Source organism: Lolium perenne, chromosome 2, assembly GCF_019359855.2.
Source record: "Lolium perenne isolate Kyuss_39 chromosome 2, Kyuss_2.0, whole genome shotgun sequence".
Taxonomy (NCBI): domain Eukaryota; kingdom Viridiplantae; phylum Streptophyta; class Magnoliopsida; order Poales; family Poaceae; genus Lolium; species Lolium perenne.
This window is the reverse complement of record NC_067245.2, coordinates 297266429-297288910: the sequence shown is the minus strand read 5'-3', so window position 1 is coordinate 297288910 and position 22482 is coordinate 297266429. Positions and strand designations below refer to the sequence as shown.

The window sequence follows — 22482 nt, the reverse complement described above, 5'->3', positions numbered from 1 at the left end:
AGCGTGGACGCCGTGTTCACGTTGCACTTGGCGTAGTCGTCGCACACGTCCATGGGCGCTTGCGCGAACACGTTCGACGTCCGGCTGCCGGCGTCCCACACTAGCCGCTGGATCACGCCGGAGACCCGCTCAGCACGAGTCGCGAGAAGGAGACTCGTCGGGCCGGGCCACCACCTGGTTGGTGAACATGTTGGTGTAGGACACTGCTGAACCACATCCCGTTTCCGTGGACAAGGTGAGCCATATCCTGAGGTACCTCCGGCTCGGCGTGCCCGGTGAGAAGAACACCAGGGTGAAGGAGCCATCGGCCGAGACGAGCGTCTGGCCGTCGGTGAGGTTTCGTCAGCCATCGTTATCCGATGATGCAAGACGAGACGACGAGAGAAAGAGCGCGGAGACGAGCCTAGCAGGCAGGCTGAGAAACAATATCGCTGTGTTTCGCGACATTACATACTCCGTATTACTTCCTGACGGCGTATTGAAGTCATGGACAATACGTGACTGTTTACCATTTTGTCAGTCGCGTTACTCTCACCCACTACACTACCCATTCCTTTTTTCTGAGGTTAATGGCGCCCTTGACACCAAGAGATGGGAAATTGTACAGAACCTCACCGAGATCGCTGTCTGTTACTTGTCCAGTTGGTCCTCAACTCCTCATCTACATCCGTTACCGACCTACGATGATTCTAACGTTTGGCTAAATATCAGTTCGTCATGTGCCAATTTAATCACAAAGCTGGAATAGCTCAGTTGGCTAGAGCGTGTGGCTGTTAACCACAAGGTCGGAGGTTCAAGCCCTCCTTCTAGCGAAATACCAAAATTTGTGTGTTTAATTTTTTTTTTAACCTATAGCTTTTCTTTCCAGCAAATACTCCAAGTAGACATCTCATTGCAACAAAGCATGTATTTTCCTGCTTTGCTTTACTCATTGCTACTATTTATTCTCTCTCTCACCATTTATCCATCATCATTGTATTACGATTTTTTCCCCGAAACATACATGAAGTCAATTCACCTCAGAATCATGACAACTCTAGCGTTACCGATATACCAAATGACGCAACTGTCACCTCCTCGTTGCAATCATAATAAAACAAAACAAAAAAAATCCTTTTTTGAGAATATGGTGCACCTAATGTGCATCCATCAAAGGCCCGGCTAGGAACTTAGGAAGATGGCACTGGCAATGTGTGTGATGTTGGTAGTGGTGGTGGCTGCTGTGTTGCCAACAAATCCTTTTTTTCGAGAGTGTGCTAAATGCGCACGATATCTTTATAGAAGGCAGAAAACAGATTTACAAGAAGCCGTACAGAAAGTTGCGAACAACTGAGCCGGCGAACTCCAACACACACCTAAGCCTACTCTCGCGGCACTATTTGCCTCCCTACAACTCTCACAAACTCCCGCAACCTAAACTCCTCCCTTACGCTATCTATGATTTGCTTGGTGTTCAACTGGAGACAAACATTGCCGAACACCCGTGCATTGCGCTGCTTCCAAAGCGTCCAAGCCACTAGGGTCACCAGGGAGTCGAACCTCCTTCTATCACTCTTCTGAACTTCTCTTCCGGCCCTTAGCCACCACTCCTCCAAGGTGTAGGCCAGGTGCGGCATGTCCACCTCAAACTGATTTGTTTGCAAGCATCCAAGCCACACCGTTCTCGCGTAGGGGTAAGGATGACAATGGGCAGGGTATGGGCAGAGGAGAGCAATACCATACCCATGCCCGTGTAGTCAATGGGTACAAACTTCTACCCATATCCGTACCCATGGGTATAAAACTTTACCCATACCCATACCCGGCGGGTACCCGTACCCATTGGGTACCCGTACCCATTGGGTACCCGATGGGTAGTTTAAATTGTACACAAGTCAATCATAATTTTACATTTATTGATAATAACTTTGATTTAAAAAACGTAATTATCTCAACTCAAAAACATGTAGTTGAGTATATAACAATTAACATAATATACAAATCACACTCTCATATTCTAACTCATAAGTCAAGAGAAGTAGACGTGTCACGTAAGAATTTAACATTAAACGGGCAGGGTATGGGTATACCCACGGGTATGAGGCCATACCCGTGCCCTGCCCATGACTTAACGGGCAGGGTATGGGTACTACCCATGGGCATAAAAGTCAATCCATACCCTGCCCATGCGTGTACGGTACCCGCGGGTACCCGTACCCGTGGGCAAAATTGCCATCCTTACGTAGGGGCATAGGGTGATAATGTGATCCACTCGGTCCTCCTGCAAACACGTTTAGCAAGTTTTGGTGTGATCCGTGATGCCATGCCTGAATCTCCTCTCCGCAGTCCAAAGCCTATTTCTGAGCGCAAGCCAAATGAAGATCTTCCATTTGAGTGGCGCGAAGAACTTCCAAACTGGCTTATGCGCGCCGTCAATCACCGATCCTTGGCAAATCATAAAGTAGGTTCTTTTCGCCGTGTAACCACCCGATTCTGATCCTTTCCAAAAAAAAACTGATCCGGGACGGTTGCATCCCTCTCCACCCTATGCAGTTCCTCCCATAGACGGATGCACTGGGAACAAACCTCCAAAGAAATCAGGTGAGGCGGGACATCTGAGGTCCATGCGTTGTTGACTAGCGCATCCGGCGCCAATATGCTATTCCTTCGCCTGGTAGGGACAACCGCAGTAATTGCAGGGGCAATATCACCGACCGTTCGTCCATGTAACCATCTGTCCTTCCAGAACCAGATGTTCCTCCCGTCTCCTTTGACAAAGATGACGCAACTCTGAAAGACTACTGTGGCCTTGTCATCCTTCGTCAGACTCAAACCTTGCCAGTGACGATTAGGTTCTGTCCGCTTGAGCCACTCCCATCATACTCGCAGGGCAAGACCTTGCCTCTTCAAATCCTTGATGCCAAGCCCTCCGAAACAAATGGGTTTACAAACGCTTTCCCATGCGACCAAACATTGTCCCCCATTCACCTCCTTCCCCGCCAAAAAATGCTCTTAGCCATTTGGCAACTTCCTCCAGGAGCCACATCAGGGCGTCTTCCACTAGAAGCTGGTGTACTGGCCTTGCTGAGATCATCGCCTTGATGAGCACCAGCCTTCCCGCCCGTGCAATCATGCCATGCTGCCACGCCGGAAAATTTGCAAGCTCGCAGCTCATCACCTCCTTTACTCTTTCTCCTGCATCAATGCTCCCACGGATCAGCGTGACAGTGGTCTTGCAGTAGTTCACATGCAATCCCGACGCTTCCCCGAATATTCTCAAGATTTCATGCGGTGCTCTTAGCTCCTGTACATCTGGCTTGAGGAAAACTACAACGTCATCTGCATACACTGACAGTCGCTGCATGGGGGAGATACCCGCCAGGTTACTGAACAGGTGTGCCTCGACAGCCTTCTCAATGATTTTGGTGAGCACTTCCATGCCAATTAAGAACATCATTGGTGAGGTGGGGTCCCCTTGCCTCAATCCTCTGGCATGATGAATTCTAGCGCCTGGGACACCATTTACCGTCACCTTTGTATTCGCCGGGTAAAGCAGCAGGGCAACCCATTGCAGAAACCGCTCCCCGAACCCCATCCTCCGTAAGACCTCGAGCAAAAAGGTCCAAGATATGGAATCAAACGTCATAAGCGCCACCTAGAGAAGATTTTTGGTGTGCCACACATAATTCAACAAAAAGGTGGCGCCATTAGTTTCATGCCGCTTGATCCTCCCGTAGTAGCACGAGTGCTTATGCATGTACTTGCACTGACCGAGCGACATAAACAATCTGAACGACCATATGATCATCACCACCCCCCACATCGCCCTTCAGATCTAGTGTACAAATGCATCACATCATCACTTAGTTTTCTTGAGCTTTATAATTCTTATTGCCTTAGTGTTCTCAGTTTATTTTATCTGATTCACCCTTGAACTCAACTATTATGTACGTGGCTTTACCTATCAGATTGCTTTTTTTTCCTCATATTTTTACCCAGCCCATCGCCAGAACCGGATTGATCAGTGCGCTGGCGCCGACGCCGGATCAAGAGAGATCGATCAAGTACGTCCCGGCGGAGCTACCCATATTATTGCGTGCAAAAGTGCAACCCTGCTAGCTCCTGTGCCCGGTCTTTATTTTGATTCTCTCACCTGGTCAAGTCTCCTACGCTGGATCCCACAGGCCATATTCAGTTGCATGCATCCACGTTCTGGGCGGGCTTCCTGGTACGGCGAGTCACACTAGAGCGCTCAACGACTCGAGGCAGGGAAAGACTCGGTTCAGTCGTCATGCAGAACTGCCGTAGCAGATGAAGCGGCTATTGAAAAAACAAAACAAAAGTTCCTAGCTTTGGGCAATCACTTGTCACTACGAAAAAAATAGGCGTCGTCGTGCAGGTTTTCTTTGCCGTGTGTTCCCACACGGCAAAGATTTCTTTACCGTGTGCACGGATAAAAACACACGGCAAAGATTTTGGGCACGGGAAAGATAGACACGAGCGCATGGCAAAGATACGATTCACGGCAACGACGGAAGAGGCCGCACGGCAAAAAAAAAGGTGCACGGCAATGGCCCAACACACCGCACGGCAAACATTTGGTGCACGGAAAAGGCGTTAGGCATTGCCGTGCAACGTTGGCGCACGGCAAAGCAGCCTTTGCCTAGTGTTTTTAACAAACGCACGGCAAAGAAGGTTTTGCCTAGTGTAAGCGCACGGCAAAGATGTAAAAACTGGATTTCTTCTCATCTCAAAAGGTGTGGCGTGGTATAGTTATTAACAAACAAACACTTAGCCTAGTGGCAAGGTCGCATGCTTTCCCTACTCTGCATCCTAGGTTCGATTCCCAGACCAGCCGGCATTTTTTTAGATAAAACATGTTTGGCACACGGGAAAGAAGCGACCTTTGCCGTGCGGTGTCACACGACAAAGCCTTTGCCGTGCAACATTGGCGAGTCACACGGCAAAGAAGCCTTTGCCGTCAATAGTATTGTCGTGCGACCTTTGCCGTACGGAGTCGCACGGCAAAGGTTTTGCCATGCATATAGGGCCCTTTGCCGTGCAAATAGTTGCACGGCAAAGACATATTTTCCCGTAGTGTGTAACCAAGAAAGAGAGTGGATTTGGTGTTCAGGGAGGTACGTGAGCACCCCCTAGCCACCGTTGGATCAATGTTGAGATTCAATTTCTCAATCACGCCCACCATACGGCGTTAGCATCTTTTTTGGCTGTCATCTGCATCTTCGGGATATCCCCAAATCGAGTGCCCCCATCTTGCTCGGTGAAAAGATGGAGCAGAGATTGAGTCGCCCCCATCTCGGCGGCCAACCTTGCAGCACACTCGTCGACGACGGCCACCCCCTGTCGCGCACTCGTCGGCGGTGACCGCTTCCTTTGCGGGCCTCCCTCGCCAGCAAGCTCTGGTTCGCCCTCCATTTTACTTAGCGTCCATTCTCCTACCTCCAGCTCATCCGCACCTGCGCCGCGCACCCTACCCTGCCTCAAGCTCTTCCATGAAACTCCGGTGTCGCTGCATCACCAGAGGCGCTTAACGCCGCCGCCCTGGCTCTCCGCCCAACGCCGATTTGAGCTCTCGATTTACTGTTTCTGGAGGAGAATACCGACGGCGACGTGTCGGATCCGTTTAAGCGTTTATGAACAGCCTCCAAAATCGACCATCGCACTCTCCAGGGTCGATGTGCAGGATCGATTCCGCGAGGCAGCTCGACTCCGCTCGTGACGGAGGGCATCTCGCTCGATCTGTGCGGACCCTGGGACCTGCGCGCGCACACACAGCGGAGGCGCGCGCACACACACACGCGAGGACGGGGCCGCGACGGATGCCTCCTTCTTGTGCCGCCGTAGAGCACTCGCCGCGGGCTGCATCTCCACGCCCACCGCTAGCTTCCAGACGGCGGGGCTCGTGCAGCGCTACAACGATGAGTATGCAGCGCCTTGACTGATGCTGTTGGCAGGTGATTCAGGGGCAATCCCGTGTCGGCAGGCTGCAGCGATTCGTGGCAGGGAAATGGGGGCGATGGAGAGCGGTGGTAGGTGGATGTGGCCTTGCACGCAGATGGATTTTGGATCAATACGAGAGCTACATGCACACATATGCACGCATTAGTCTCTTTGCTAGCTGGATCCCCTTTTTAGCGCTGACGGCGGAAATTCCTCCCGAGTTCGGCCGGGAGGTGAGGTTGGGGGCCGCTGGTTCTCCATCTGGACTCCATGCGAGCCGCCGCTACCACTAGTCCCGCTCCAGGCTCCAGCGACATCGGTACCTATTTAATTGGCCTTTTGCGCTAATTAGTCGCTCGATGCTAGCGGTTGCGCGACGCGGGCGGGAGGTGGATAGAGAGGCGGGGAAGAGAGGATCGATGGGGAGCTCGCTCGGGAGAAGATTTGGACCGCCATGGCTGCCCCTGGTTCCTCGTTGACTCGATTTGGGCGCCCGTCCAAGCTCCTACACGACGCGATGAGGATCCTCCTGAGCCGTCGTTCTACGCAGATCCATGGCTCCCGTCGTTGACCACTGCGCGCCCTTGCAACTGTGGAGGAGGACCTAGTGCTAACAGATTAATTGACGGCGTTAGACACGTGTCGAGCAGCTAGGGGGTGCTCACGTACCCCCCTGATCACCAGGCTTCATCCGAACCAAGAAATATATCTAACTTAGTGGCGAGCAAAGATAAGAAAATTTCAATTACAGTTATAAGGAATGAAGCGATCGACTTTGTCAAGTAAATGCTGGTGGTATAAGATGGACAAGCTGGATGAGGTCACCAACAAAAAAATCACACTCTATTTACAAACTCAAGGACATCAAGGAGTATTGATAAGTGCTAATCGTCACCAAAGCGGTGGGCTATGTTAAGACCACATATATATCCCGGCTCCTTCACAAGGCCGATTACATGGCAAATGAAACAAGATAATATGCTTTTATGGCTGGGAAGATAGCTGCTAAGTAATAACGATTCTGGTGTATTTGACTGACTCTTGATTTTTATTACCATCGCAACGCACGGGCATTTGTGCTAGTTTTCTTAATAATCCGCTTCCGATTCGAGTCCGATCCGAATTCGGTCCATATCCGTAATCCGATATAATCCGCATCTGATCATTATCCGCTCCAATCCAAATTCGTTATAAAAATATGGTAAGGGATATGATAAGAGCAATATCCGATCCGATTCGGTCGTTTACATCCCTACCTACGAGTGGATTTTGGGATCCACATTTTCCTGCCTAGCTACCTTTTCTTTTTTGAGGGAATCCTGCGTAGCTACCTCGTCAACTGGCTATTTTCTGGGGGCTGCTTTACACCGACCTGGTCGGTGTATAGCAGCCACCGACCACCCCCTTTGTTCTTTGTTGGGCCGGCCCATGTTTCGCTGAGGCTGGTTCGTTCGGCTGGTTCGCTGTGGACTTGGTTCGCTGTTTCTTATCGAGCTGAGTTCGATTACCGTCGGTCGTATTTCCATTTCATTGTTCGGTAACCAGCTGGGACTGCTTCTGAAGGAAGGCAGTTCGAATCTAGTAGCTAGCGATTTTTGGGAAAATTTCTGAAATTACTCGAAGATTATTTAAACAGTTTTCGAATCTGAACAATTTCTGAAATTTGAACAATTTTCGAATCTGATTTTTTTGGAAATTCGAAAATTGTTCAAATTGCCCCGATTTTTGGGAAAATGAAAGAAACAGTCACGACATTGATTTTCACAAAAAACGTTTTCTCAGTTCGTGACAGTTGACTGAAATTATACAAAAAAGCAGATATAGGAACATTGTTACACAAATTCCATAGAAAGAAGTTCCTTCTGTCTACAAAAATATTGTATGTACTTTATGTGGGTCATGCATAATTCAATTTAAAACAAACGTAAAAATAAGTCCCACTTATAAAACGTAACAAGACTATATTCTCCAAACAAGGAGCTGGAGAGGTTGTATCATCACGAGAATAAAGACAGCGGAGAACAATTGAGAAGACACTGCTGAGACAGACGCGTGAGCTCCAAGAAATAAAAATTCAGCGTGACACACTATGTGATGAAGTACATGATGCAGAAGAAGTGAAGGCTATCTTGGAGCAGCGCATAACATAGATGAAGTATGCTCTAGAAGATCAGCAGGACAAGCTTGCAACAAGCAATCATCTTGTAGAAGAAGTTCAGGCAGATAAAGAGAAGCTGCAAGAAAAGAGGGATGCTGCGGTGACAGCAGCTGAAGAGTTGCGTCAGAAGAACGAGATAAGACAGCGGAGAACAATTAAGGAGACACTGCTAGAGAGGAGAAAACAATCTCTGGAAAAAAACAAAGACAGAGAAAATGTATAAATATTTTTAAAAAAAATCATATATTTATAATGACCGAATAAAGAATCAATTGTGGTGAAAAATGTATCTATAAGGGACTTACAACTGTAATACATCATATGTCCTGTTGAAAAAACTTTGCTTTCTTGATCAATGGAGCAGATGCGGAGCCTATGGAAAATAATCAATTGTGGTGAAAAAACTTTGCTTTCTTGATCAATACAGAAATGAATGATCATGATGTAGGTATGTTCTATATTGTCAGAACATGGAATACAAAAATGAATAATCATGCTGTAGGTATGTTCCTATGTTGTCAGAAAATAGAATACAGAAATGAATGGTTGTGCTGTACGTATTTTTCTATATTGTCAGAACATAGAATACAGAAATGAATGATCATGATGTAGGTATGTTTCTATATTGAATGATCATGATGTAGGTATGTTTCTATATTGTCAGAACATAGAATACAGAAAATAAATGATCATGCTGTATGTATGTTTCTATATTGTCAGAACATAGAATACAGAAAATGAATGATCATGTTGTATGTATGTTTCTATATTGTCAGTACTAAAAATAAATAATTATACTTACATGCTTCGCAATGAATTCTCGTGCTATTGGCACCTGTTGCTCATTGAATTTGTTTATCACTAGCTGGCATGAGACTTTTTCACGGATTGCTTGCAAGTCAACCTTATAAAAAATGAGAATTATAGATTTACATGGCACTTTTACAAACAACAAAAATTCTAAAAAATGGAAGATTTACTCACATTTGAGAATTGTTTTACTTCAACTCCATTGTAGCATCTTATGTACTGGATCACAAAAATCCCGGAATCATACCTGCGCTCAAGTATAGAATAGCAAAAAATACCCCGATAAGCTAATGTATAACTAAAATATAATCAAGTACATGTGTAGCATTAAAGAAATGCAGGGTTTTGTAATCACCTAAAGTTTTGTTTAGGCACATGAGCATACTTAACACTAAAGTCATGAATGTTGAACTTGAAGCAACCAGGGTAACATTTGACAAACAGCTGTTTGAAATTGAAAATCACAGTGCTAACTACTGATGAGAACTTTTCTTCTGCAGAATCAGGATTTAATACATCAAATGATTTATCAATGAAGTTTGCGACAATAAGAATCCACTCTTTTCCAATTGGACATGGAATGTGTACCTACATATATTAGAGTTTGAAAGAAAATTAATTGATATTTTATGAAGAAATTGAAGGAGGATTTTTCTCACTATATATATGAGGAGAAAAAAAATCAGATGCTTAACAAAAAAATTACCAGTCCTGCATTTTCCAATCTGTATCCAACATAATCCAGTGATAAAACTCTCTTAAATTCTGGGTCAGAACAATCCAGGTTAGGGTCCATCAGTAATTTCTGTCCAAAATCAAAAAAAGGAATAAACAATTGAAATTAAAATGGAATTCAACCATTCAAAAGATGGGAAAAAATGTCATGTGGCAAACGATTAGGTAAAAGATGATACAAACCGTGACTTCTTTTATGACGACATGCATGAGAATTTCTTTCTCACCAAATTTTCCTTCTTTTCTACGATGAATTTGCTCGGTCGTGGTTAGCATTCCATAACAATCCATTACACAGGGGTGAATCCAACCGCCTGTGTTCATTGATAACGCCAAAGTTCACTGATCCACCCATACTCTTTTAATTTCAAAAATCCTAGGGCTGTCAAAATTAAAAAGAAGAATACGATTTTTATTATTATGATCCACCCATACTCTTTTAATTTTCTTGAAGATATTTTATACTTGACATGCAGTTAATATGAAGAATATGTGTAAATCAACTATATTCACATATGCAGTGAAAAATATGTTTGACAGAAATACCTGCTTTCTGTTTTGGTACTTGTAAGTTTGCAGTAAAATTCATGCTCAAGTGCTGTGGCGAAAATAACTTGTTGCGAAGGTTGCACATGTTGCATTTTTAGTTTGCTGCTAGGAATGAAAGGAGTTTTTAACTTGATACTGCTTTGGCCTCCTAATATTTCTTGCCCACATTGATCTAGAACCATATGTAAAAGAGGATCAATTGCTTTCAGTTTTGATCCTGGCTGTACATTAAAAAGAAAATTTGTAAGATTTTGTCAATTGCTTTGAAATGTAAAAATTATAATTTATATAAATGCGAAAGAACAAATCACTAACCGAGGAATATGTATGACCAGACATATTTGGATTGTCTTCTTGGAATAGATTGAAACAAGGGAAATTTCCTTTGTTTTCATCAGTGATTGAAGGGATTCTTTTCCCAAGTAGCCTTTCATTTAGAGAGAAAACATATTTATCATCTTGAACTTTTTTCTGACCAATAGTTTGCCATTTAACATCACCTATTTATGTTTTTTCACAAGTTAGTAATGCATATTAATAAAAAAGTATAAAAAATAGTTGCAGTATATTAAAAATGGAAATTTGAAGTGAATTACTTCTTATGTCATTGTGTGATAAAATATTCACTGGTCTTCTAAAAAATTCATGCAAGTTGTCATCATCTCCTTAAAAAAGAAAGGAAAAAAATAGTTACATACAATGTTGTATACTCTACAAAAATTAAAATTGTGTGTACTGAAATATAGTTAACTGTTAGTGGCAACAATGAAAATGATAATAAAATATTTACCATTAAATGGGTGTTCTTCACTAGGCGAATAGAACTCAAAATTCTGAAGAGAGAACTTGCAGTCCTGTTCCAATGTTGGATATGATATCCTTTGATTTTTATTTCAAAAGAAAGCTCTGAATGTACATGCAAAACAGTTGTTGTTGTTTCGTAAAAAAAAATATTGCATGTAATTCAAAGTCGTATTGAGCCAAAGAAAAAGGAAATTAGGAGATGTACTAGCATAAAATAAACAGGTGCAATACAGAAAACTGTCTAACCTTCTTTAAATTGTTTAAGGAATTCAGAGAACTGCAACGATGTATCATTCGCATTGATTGCTGATGTCATGCCTTTTGGATATAATAAACTTGATTCGAAATCAGGATAAAAATTTGGTAGATCAAAACCACCAGAATGTTCTCCAAGGGAACACCCTTCACTGATATTTTGTAGAGTTTTATGGATCTCACTTCTAATGTCATAGATGTCTTGTGGAACTTGAATTTGATTAAAAACAACATATTCTGGAAGAATTGATCCATCTTTTCTTCTGAAACTTTTTTCTTCTGTTGGTACACAACCATTTCTGACTTGCTTTCTTCAATTATTGCATTCTTATTTGCTTGGGCGGGAAAATGCAATTCGTTCCCGAAAGATGGGTCAAGTTCTTGTTTATTTGTTGAAGATGAAACAAGTTGAATATCATCTACATAACCTTTAACAATTGGTATGCAATTTTGAACCATTTTCTTGAAGAAATTGGAAACCAACGATTGCAGCCTCTTCTTTTCCTTTATTTTTGAAAAGAGGAATGCATAAGATGTAAGACATTTGAAAGTGTGAACATTTATAAAGTAACAAGAGTAAAATAACCAGTAGCTGTTAGTGGTGACAAAAATTGATAAGTAGGAAAGTATTATTTTTTATCTTACCTGGCATAAATGAATTCCTTCAAATTTTAGTTCCATGTAATCTCTTATTTCTGTAGGAATTTCCATCAGCTGCTTACTACCTTTAAATGGTGTTGATGTTATGTGCTTTTTCTGCAAAGTCAAAACGGGAAAAGATATTTAGAAAACAGATACTGTCTTTTTTAGATTTATAGATTGTTCATTGAGGTGTGAAAAAATAAAGATATGTTTCAATTAAGAAGATGGTTCTGGTAGCACAATATAAAAATCATGTTGTTAGTACTTACAGAGAGTCTTCCAAATCCTTTAATATGTCCTTGTTGTGAATCAAGTGCGATGTATGAGTTCACGACATGGGTTGTCCACAGTGGTAACCTTGGTACGTTGTTGCCCAAGTTAAACTCTGAAGTTATTAGAAACTCAAAGTACGATATCTGCAAAAACAGATAAAAAATGAAAAAAGAAACAACAATTTAGATACAGATATTTAAAAAGGAACACAGGAAAAAAAGTATTAACAATATAAAAAAATAAGTTATTTAATTTACCACTAGTAATATCTTGCAACCTCCAGATTCCAGATCTATGTTTTGATTTTTCCTGAACAGGAATTTTTTGATAGATCGTAACAGGCAATCAAGTGTGAATGAACACCAGTCAAGGTATGGGATTGAAGAAATATCTTCCAAGTTGGCATAATAAGCAGGATTTGGAATTCCAGATGCATTTGGATCAATAAAAGCAGTAAGTAGTAACATCATGAAAATGACAGTGAAAGAATCTTCATCCAAATTAGTTGACAGCAAAGAACATAGATGTTCTACTGTAGGAAACTTTGTTTTCACAATGTTGATAATGAAATCTGGCAGTTCCCCTGATTGGGTTCTGACTACAGCTTTTGGACCAGCAGGGAATCCTAGTATCATGTGTGCCGAGTGAGAGGATAATGTGAATGTGAAGCCATCTTCTAGTGACAGAGTTCCAGAGCTAGTATCAAACTGCGAGATTAGCCATTCAAAAATGACATCAACATTGCTGAAGCATGAAAAACCCAGAATAGAACCAAAACCAAGCTTCCTGATGATTATTTTATTCTGTTCTGGTAATGTAGACAAAGCTTGAAGAAAAATTCTTGTGTATTCTGAACTTTGCCGCTGAAAAAGTTATTCAAATACGAAATTATAGTCTTACCAAATTAAAGTATAGAATAATTAAAATGCTATAACATATATTGAGATAAAACAGTTAGGAAAAAAATACCTTATATTTTTTCATACTCTTTGTTGAGATATCAGTGCAAAGTATTTCCTGGCACTCCCTTTTTTTGTAATTAGTAGTTTCCATCTATGAATTGAGATGGCAGTGATTAATAAATTATTTTTTACAAAAAATAATAAATAAGAACAATTTTTTGGCTTAGTAAGAAATGAATCATCAAGGTAGCTTAGCATAAATTATTTGCCTCGTTAGTTCCACTCCGAAACACCAAAGTTTTATAAACTAATTGAAAAGCATATAAAAATAGTCCAAGGTTGAGCAACAAAAACATTTAGAAAAAAGAAAAAGAGTTGTAACTGAGACAGAGAGATACCTTGGAAAATGTTGGTTACGTTCACAATAGAAGAAAACAGGTGCGGCCTAGGCTCACATACAGAAAGGAATCATCAAGGTTACTGATGCACAACTGCAGAATGACCAGTACTAGAAACCACAGGGAGAAGACCCTGCGACAAGTGTGAAGGCAAAAAGGTGGTGTTACAAGCATCGGCAGTTGAAGTGGTGAAGAAGATGAACCATATTGAGGCAAAGTTACTGTAAATAAAAAATAAAACTAGGGAGGAATCAAAGGCCAAAGCACTCAAAACTGAAAAGACAATCTTCTAGATAGAAGAAAATGAATCTCAGAACATACAACGTAGAATTAGGATTTTTAGGCAAAAGGGTTCCGCTGCTTCTGATAAGATTAAGGAGCTCTAACTATGACAATATGTAGGCGGTGTGGATGACGAACCAGTTGTGGTGATTAATATGTGCGAGAACAAGAATGTCACCGACTACGACTCAAACCAAGAATATTGAGAATTGACGGTGAATCATAAAATCGATCTGGAGTCCAACAAAGGAGACAGTACCGTCTACAAAACAATGTGTTGCAACCAGGGAAAACAACCAATTGCAGCATATCATCAACGAAAAACAGCAGTAGCAAAAAAAAGAAAAAATAAATTTAAATTTGGTGCTATACTGAAGAAATTTAGAAGGAATCAACAAGAGTAGTAGCACTAGTTGGATTTACAGCAAACGTCAGTTTAGTCATGTAAAAACAGAGTGGAGGATCACATCACAATTACAATGAAAAAAAAATGAGAAAATGTTATGTTCTAACACTGAAGTGAACTCAATTCTTCTCTGTGTCATTATAATTGAAAATGTTATAATAAAATTAAGAGATAAGCAACTAAAATTAAGAGAGGTGTGTCATTGAAAAGAAGCAACTAAAAATGCAAAGGAAAATTACATAGTGTTGCTGTTGGTACACAAAAATTGAAAAGAATGCAAAATTACATAGTGTTGCTGTAGGAAGAACTGTGTACAGAACCTTAAGTATAATTTTCTTAATGATCAACTAAGGCATGAATTTCTGCAAAAAATGTATTTATCATGAACAGCTAGAACTAGAATTAGCAAACACACACAGCAAGAAATAGTTATTGGCATCCCCTGGACACATAGTGACAGTGTAGAAGAGTTCCTGCGATAAACCTGTCTCTCACGATATAGCTCTCTCACGCAAGCCTCTCTCGCTCTGTCTCGTAAGAGTTAAAACAAGTGAACAACTAGTCAAACTATCTCCTCTTCTCAAAACATATTAGATCTGGTCATCACAACAGCCACGTACCTATCTAAAATCTCCTGTGAACTAATTTCATTACAATTTTGAAAAAGGAAATGTACATATTCGAACCTTTATCGTTGTGCAGATGGAGGGGCCTTCAAGATCTATTCCTCTAGATCTAGCTAGAAGGGGGTTGCTCTCGTTTCTTTCCGCCGTCCCGTTCTCCACCGCTCTAGCTGAAGTGTTATCTGATGCGGGAGAGAATTCGGGAAGTATCAGGAGACGGGAGACTGGGAGAGGGGATTTTTTCTGAGATGGAGATACTCGTGGGGAAGAAAGCAAAGGGGAAAGTTGGTGTCCAGAAAAAAATAAGGTATGGCCCCACATGGAAGTGTCTGTGTACCAGTCTATTATTACATGGTCTGAAAACTTCCAGGGTCTAAATGCAAAAGTGCGAAATATGTCTCTTGTCGCGCAAGAATATATCTGATTAATGCGAAAAATATACCGGTCGGAGTGGAGGAAGAAGAACACTCTAATTTCCGCCCTGAGATCTTGAGGGGGCGGACTGATCTACTCCACTCCGACCATAGGAAGCCGGGAAACCACACACTCGCGTCGACATCAAGGTAGTCAGAATCTCGATCCTACTACCGGAATCCTACGATTTGACGATCTTACATCACTGTATCGATCCAAATCCCACTATGAATCCCAATCTCGTAGAATCCATGTTGAGTCCCGATCCAAATCGTAGAATCCTTTAGAATAATGTAGAATCTCGATCCCTTTTATGGATTTTTACGATTCTACTAACTCATTATTTTCCCATCCGCAAAACCATACAATGATATTACTTAAACATCCCAAGCCCTTTTCACTTGCTTTACTACCCTTTATTTACCTACCAAATCTCAAATGATCTATCGCTAGAACATTATTGCTAGAAACATTATGTATTATAAGTTTTATCTCCATTATATTATTACACAAACTTTTTGTGTGATAAAAAGATCTTCTCTGAGTAAGTATGGTAGGATCCCAGATTCTACGATTCGATACTACGACTCGATTCTGCCCGACGAAAACCGATGCAACTCCGAATCCTGACTCTAACTACCTTGGTCGACATAGGATCTTCTTCCCTCCGCTGCTATCGGCCGCGGACTACTCCTCCTTTAATCCGTCGATCTTCATGCTTCGGGTCAGATTTCTTCCTGAATTAATATTTTCTCCTTGCGATTTTTTCTGTTAGTCGAAATTTTTCCTTGTGTTTAGACTTATAATCCTAATTTAATAGTGTTAGTGAAATTTGAAACTACTAATTCAGCTGGTGCTGCAGAATTGCTTTTTGCCTACGCCTGATCATGTTTCATATAACTTTAACATATTGATACATGCCTTACATTGTGGATCAAAAAATGATGACTCAAAAATAAGAGCCCAAAAAATCTGTAGCATGCTCTAATTCAAATAGTTGACATAGAACATCCTTACTCATTGACTTGGTGGAATAACTTACAACTTGTTGACCCTGCTCCATCCAAGTTTCATAGGACGGATTAGACACGATGGTTTCATCAACCTCAATTGTTTTTTGCTGGTCTCTAGTCGGAAATCAAGTAACTACATGGGATAAGACATGCGGTTTCTCTTCAAATAAATATGAGTTTTCTGATAGCTCAGCATATGAGATAGCTTCATATGCTGTAAACCTTCACCATACTCATTAATTGCTTCTCCAATTCTTACTGGAAGAACAATATAGGAGAACAAAAGATATTTTATGATTAAAAGAAGATTTTGTATTGAGCTCGTATGCTGTTTACAAAAATGCAGCATACTATACTCGATTTTGTATTTAACACTTCAGTATGTTTCTTCAGAACCGTTTAAACGCAGGCTTTGGATTTTTTTGCAGGTTATCCCATGGAAAAACAATCAAGAAACATAAATATGGTGGAAAATATTGATAAAGTACAAGCAGCTATAACTAATTTCAGAGAGAATCAAAGAAGAATCAACGAAGAAAAGCAAAAAGCAAAATCTGTTGAACTGGTCTATATAACATGTTGAATTTATAGTAACCATTTTCCATATATCTGTTACTTTAGTCTAAACTAACAAGACATATGTTACTTGCAATACAGGTTAAATCAGGAAAAAACAAATGCACTGATCTTGCACGTGCTATAGGTCCAAGAAAGGTTCTGGAATCTCATATTGCCAAGGTAAAAAAACATTTTGTTCATTGTCATTATACTGATTTCTGTAGTTCCTGATATTTAATCTATACTGAAATATAGAATGCAAAGACTGCTCTTACTTCTTCAGAGGAAAAGAAAGATCAAACTATGGATGAATTTGATCAGTATGTCTTGTATGAAGAAATGAGAAAACATACTCAGGTGTGTTAAAAGTATAACGCACTCAGAAAATTAGTTGCTTTATTTTAGAATACCTATAAATAATTTTAACTAAAAAATACTACATGATTTGCCTTGATTTTCACCAGGGTCTGTCTGAAGTAATTGGAAGAAGCGAAGATGTCAATCTTAATAATGTCCAAGATACCATGAACTCTGTAGTAGTTGCATCAACTAGCTCAGAGGTACCTATGTATTATAATTGGGATCCCTTTTTTACATGCTATTTTAAGCATTTATATCTTATGTGTTCTTTGAATTTTTCATGGTTAATTGCTTTACGGGAAAACATATCTGCATAAAAATTAATTCTGTAACTTTTTATATGTAGTAGGATTATTGATTAAGAAAACATTATATGTATGAAGTAGCCAGTTACTTGTAAAGCACTTCTTGTTTTAATTTACCATGTTCGAACAGAGCTTTCTTGGTTTACTGACAATAAATTTTCTAGCTAGATATCCTATTTATTCTATCTATTTTAATTTTCTTAAATGTTTTCCGTATTTCTTTTCTTTGTGTTCCACAAGCTACATATTAATATTGTATTGACATTATTGGCAGATACCTTTTTCTGAATATAGTGGGGAGAATGCTTGTAATGAAAATTTGATTTGCCAACCTGAAAATGCTGAAACTGATTTGGATAAGGTATTTATCTTTTTATCATTTCATTCATATAAAACCTTGGCTCATAAAATTGGCTTGAAAAAAAAATATATGCACATAGACAAATAACTTTATTTTCTTTAATGTTTTGTGTCCACACTTCTTCCTTAGGTCTTGGAGATTGTTGAAGAAACTCTCGAAGGTTGTAGTGAGGATATGAGTGATTCAGAAGATGATGTTGTCAACCCTGAGGAAGATTATTTATTTCCAACTCCTGAAGAACTCAGTAATGCAAAACCACCAGAAGTTGGTATGGTTTTCCCCACTTTGGAACATGCTGTTAAGTTTGTTAATGTTTATGGGAAGATAGCTGGGTTTGCAGTAATAAAAGGAAGGAATTATAAATCGAGGAAGATTACCTTAGAATGCAACAAAGGAAGGAAGGACCGAACAAAGGATATAACTGAAAGAAAAAGGAAAAGGAATGTTCTTAGGAAAATAGATTGTCATATGCATGTCAGAATAAAACTAGTACATACCAGCTGGCATATCATTTCATGTTCACTAGAGCACAATCATGAGTTAGCCCCTTCCCCTTCCCTTACAAAGTTTTTCTTGAGCCACAGACACATGACTGAGGAAGAAATGTTGCTGTCTAAATTACTGCAAGAGATCAGGGTGAAGCCTCAACGAATAATGACTATATTCAGAAGATTGAAGGGTAGCTTTGGAAACATAAACTTTGGGAAGAAGAAGATGGACAACCTGAAACAAGCTGAAAGGAAGTTGAAGCGCAATACATATATTGCATGTGCTCTAAAATACATTGAAAAGATTCAGCTTAGCAAACCTGGTTTTTGTTGCAAAATGGAAGTTGATGGTGATGGGATGGTTAGATCTTTGTTCTGGACAGATGCAAAATCTAGAATGGATTACAAGTTGTATGGTGAGATAATATGTTTTGATACTACCTATAGCACTAACAAGTACAATATGCCTTTCGCCCCAATCATTGGAATCAATGGTAATGCGAGGACAATTGTTTTTGGGTGGGCTCTTCTGAAGGATCAGACTGCAGATACTTTTGAATGGTTATTTCGGAGTTTCGTCGAAGTGATGGAAGGGAAGAAACCAAAACTTATATTGACTGATCAAGATGCTGCCATTCAATTGGCAATTAGTAGAGTGTTTTGGGATGCTTTCCATAGGTTTTTCATATGGCACATTCTTCAAAATCTGAAACAAAACACAAGTGCATACATGGCAGAGAGAGAAGGCATGGAAGAAACAATAGTGAGCCTAATAATGGATTCACTTCACATCTTAGAGTTTGAAACAGGTTGGAAAAAAATGCTTGAGACATACAATTGTGGTGAACATGAGCACCTAAAAAGGATGTGGGGGTGCAGGGCCATGTTTGTTCCAGATTATTTCAGAGGAACTTTCTGCCCGTTCACATGATCTACAGGGTGAAGTGAGAGCTTCAACTCAAATTTTAAAGATTATGTGCTGCGAAAAGATACAATAGAGAATTTCTTGAAGCAATATGAGATTTTTCAAGAAAATGTTGTAGAAATTGAGAATGAGGACCGTTTCCACTCTACTCAACAGGATCCTACTTTTTGGTGCCATCAGCCCATTGAGCGGCATGCAGCAGAAATATACACAAGAGGGATTTACTCGAAGTTTTTGAGTGAACTTCTTAATTCAACCGCTTTTGGTGTTCATGAAATTGTGAAGGATAGGTTGTATGAGTTGAAGAAGCTGTTTAATTACAAGAAACCTGAGTATAGGAGAGACGTGTTCACTGTTTGCGTTGATAGAAATAATCAAACCTATGAATGTGAGTGTGCAAAGTTTGAGAAAGATGGAATTCTTTGTTGTCACATTCTCAGATTGTTCACACAGTTTGATGTTGTGAAGATTCCAGCTGAGTACATATTGCCAAGATGGACTATAAAATTTAGAGAGGATGAACTGCTTTTACAGAAAAAGCAAAGTATTGATGTGCCTGGAGCTGAAGCATCTGCTAGTACATTGAGATATGCGATGCTTCTCAATAGCGTCAATGATGTTTGCGCTGATATAAGCAGGGACCCAAATAAGAGCAAACAATTTATTGAAGAGGTGCATAAACTTCACAAAAGGTTGATGGCGGAAAATAATGAAGAACAGCAAACTGATGACAACTCTGTCATTCTCAAAGACCCTCCAGTAAAAAAAAAGGCTCAGCACAACAGAATACTCCCATGAAAGAAGGGATGCTCCCAGGTGTAAGTAATGTGAACATCTGGTTGAATCATGATGGTAGTGTATCTGAACCTGTTGAGCAAGTTAGTTCAAAAATGAAGTCTGCAAAGAAACAGAAGCAACTGAAAGAAGGTGAAGCATCAGGTTTGAAAGATCCACCAGTATCTACTTCAAAATCAGTTATCAAAGGAAACCGACTGAAACCTCAATCAGAAAAGAAGTCCAGGAAGAATAAGAAATTACCATCAGGCAAATAGATCATTCACTGGTAAGAATCAGGTTATGTTAAATGTATCTATTAGCATATTTTATTTTAATCAGTGGTAAAAGATTTCATGATCCAGCCTTTCATTGTATTTTAAAAGCAATTTTTTTAATATTTTAATGTTGTATCAAAGTGTCATATAATACAATCACTTGCAAAAAATCCATGTCCCTGAAATAGATTTTAATGATGTATGAAATCTCATATAGTTCCCTAATATGGCTGGTTGTTTTCGTTAGATTTTAATGCTGTATGAAATCTCATATAGTTCCCTAATATGGCTGGTGGTTTTGCATTTGTATATTCATACTGTACAAGTATACCAATAAATTTGTAGGCGTTCGCGACTTAACTTCCTTGCTCTCTAGTTGGCCTTTTCAAATCGGTGAGTGTCATTGTCAGTGGAGGATAGTGGAGGATACTGAAAACATTTTCAATGTAAATCTGTGTACAGTGGGCTGCCTAGGAGTAGTCTGATAGAGCTGCAGTATTGCTGTTGAAAAGTTGACTAGTGCTGTTGCAGCGATTCGATGTTATTTGTTGGTCACCGTGTATTTTCTTCTTGTAATGCCTTCATGATTCACTGATTTCCAAGACATGCTGTCATATGAATCGTTCAAGCTATGTCTTTTCTAAAAATCTATGATTTGTTTTGCGTTGCAGAGATCAATCACATAACAGTACAACATGAGTTATTCCAATCGATGATAGCCAAGCTCACCAAAACCTTCAGACTGGTGTAGGCGTTCGCGCGTGTCTTCTTTGTATGATCAAAATTCACTTGTGTTTCACAAAGAAACCATCTATATGAGGATCTCCAGTACTGTGCTTAGATACTTGTCTTTCTTTCTTTCTTGCTTGTCTGTTGCTTTTTTTCTTTTCTGTAGGCTTCTACTAGTACCAAAATTTTGAGTGAACAAGAACAGCATGTTGCAGCAATGTGGCCACCACACATGTTGCCTCGATGAATTTAATGTTTTACTTGTTCTTAATTGCGCTTTGTTGCCCTGATGTTTTACCTGATGTTTTACTTCTTAATTGCAAGTAGCAATGTGGCCACCACGCAGATTGCCCCGATTAAGTAGAAACATGATGGTTTGTTTGATGAAAATGACCTTTACTCATTTTTCCGTGAGATATGTGCGTCTACTTTGCACATATGGGATGTATTCCAGCATGCTGTTGCCCCAGTAGGCTAACTTGCATATGACTTTCCATGTGTAGTTTATCACTTTCCTACAATCATGTCATTCCTACTGCTTTAAATCTAGAAAAAAGCCTATGAAAGTTAGAAAAAATCCTACGCAGGGTACAGAATGTTTGTTATGCCAATAACAAAAAACTGTTTGAAAAAATGAAATGTAAGATATGAACGGGATTAGTTGAAAATCCTTGAACAAAAATTAAGACATGCATGGATTTGTTTGAAAAAATCATATGTTGAACAATAATTCAACCATCAACGAACTGATGCTTGGCACAAAACGGGTTTCCTACCCCAACATAGAAAAAATAAAATAAAATATGTTAACGAATTATATTAAAAACCTTGAATAAATTATGTTCATGCGTGAATATATTTTAAAAAGTGACTATACTTGTTGTGTCCCTCTTAGTTTTCAATTGAGCGTGACGGAGGAAGAAACCCATGCACGTTTTTTCAACTAAATATATTTTTAAAACTAAAAATGTTAAAATTTTAAAAGTTCTATTTAAAAATTTGAAATAAAATTTAAATTCTGAAATTGTTCAATTATGATTTTTTTCAAATTGTTCAAGTATTAAAAAAAGTTCAAAAATACAAAAATTATCCGTTCACTAAAAATTGTTTAAGCTCGAAAAATTGTTCAAGTTCTAACATCGCTCAAAAATACAAAAAAATAAATTCAAGTATATATATTGCTAAAAATCGCAAAAGTTTCATCTTTCTAATTTCCATACTAAAAAGAAACGAATTTGATGCTACCTTGAAGAAACAATTCAACAATGAATGGATTCTTGGCATGAACGTACTAATTTCGAAACACCCAAAAAAAATTTCAAACTAAAAAATCTTGGATTCTTGGCATGAATGTACCAAAAAATCTCTGAAAAATTTAAAAAATTGAAATATTTAAAAAATAATTTTTAAATCTTTTCAATTTTCAAACTCAGAAGAATTTCAAATTAGGATATTTGAAATTGTTGGCATGAAAGGATTATTTTGTATGAACAAGAAAAT

The 22482-nt window shown here is 39.7% G+C and overlaps 1 non-coding gene across 1 annotated transcript; it reads left to right on the top strand.

Moving 5' to 3' along the window:
• Nucleotides 1-738: 738 nt before the first annotated feature.
• TRNAN-GUU (transfer RNA asparagine (anticodon GUU)) lies at nt 739-812 on the top strand. Its single transcript has one exon. It is a non-coding gene; the product is annotated as a tRNA-Asn (tRNA).
• The last annotated feature ends 21670 nt before the right edge of the window (nt 813-22482 follow it).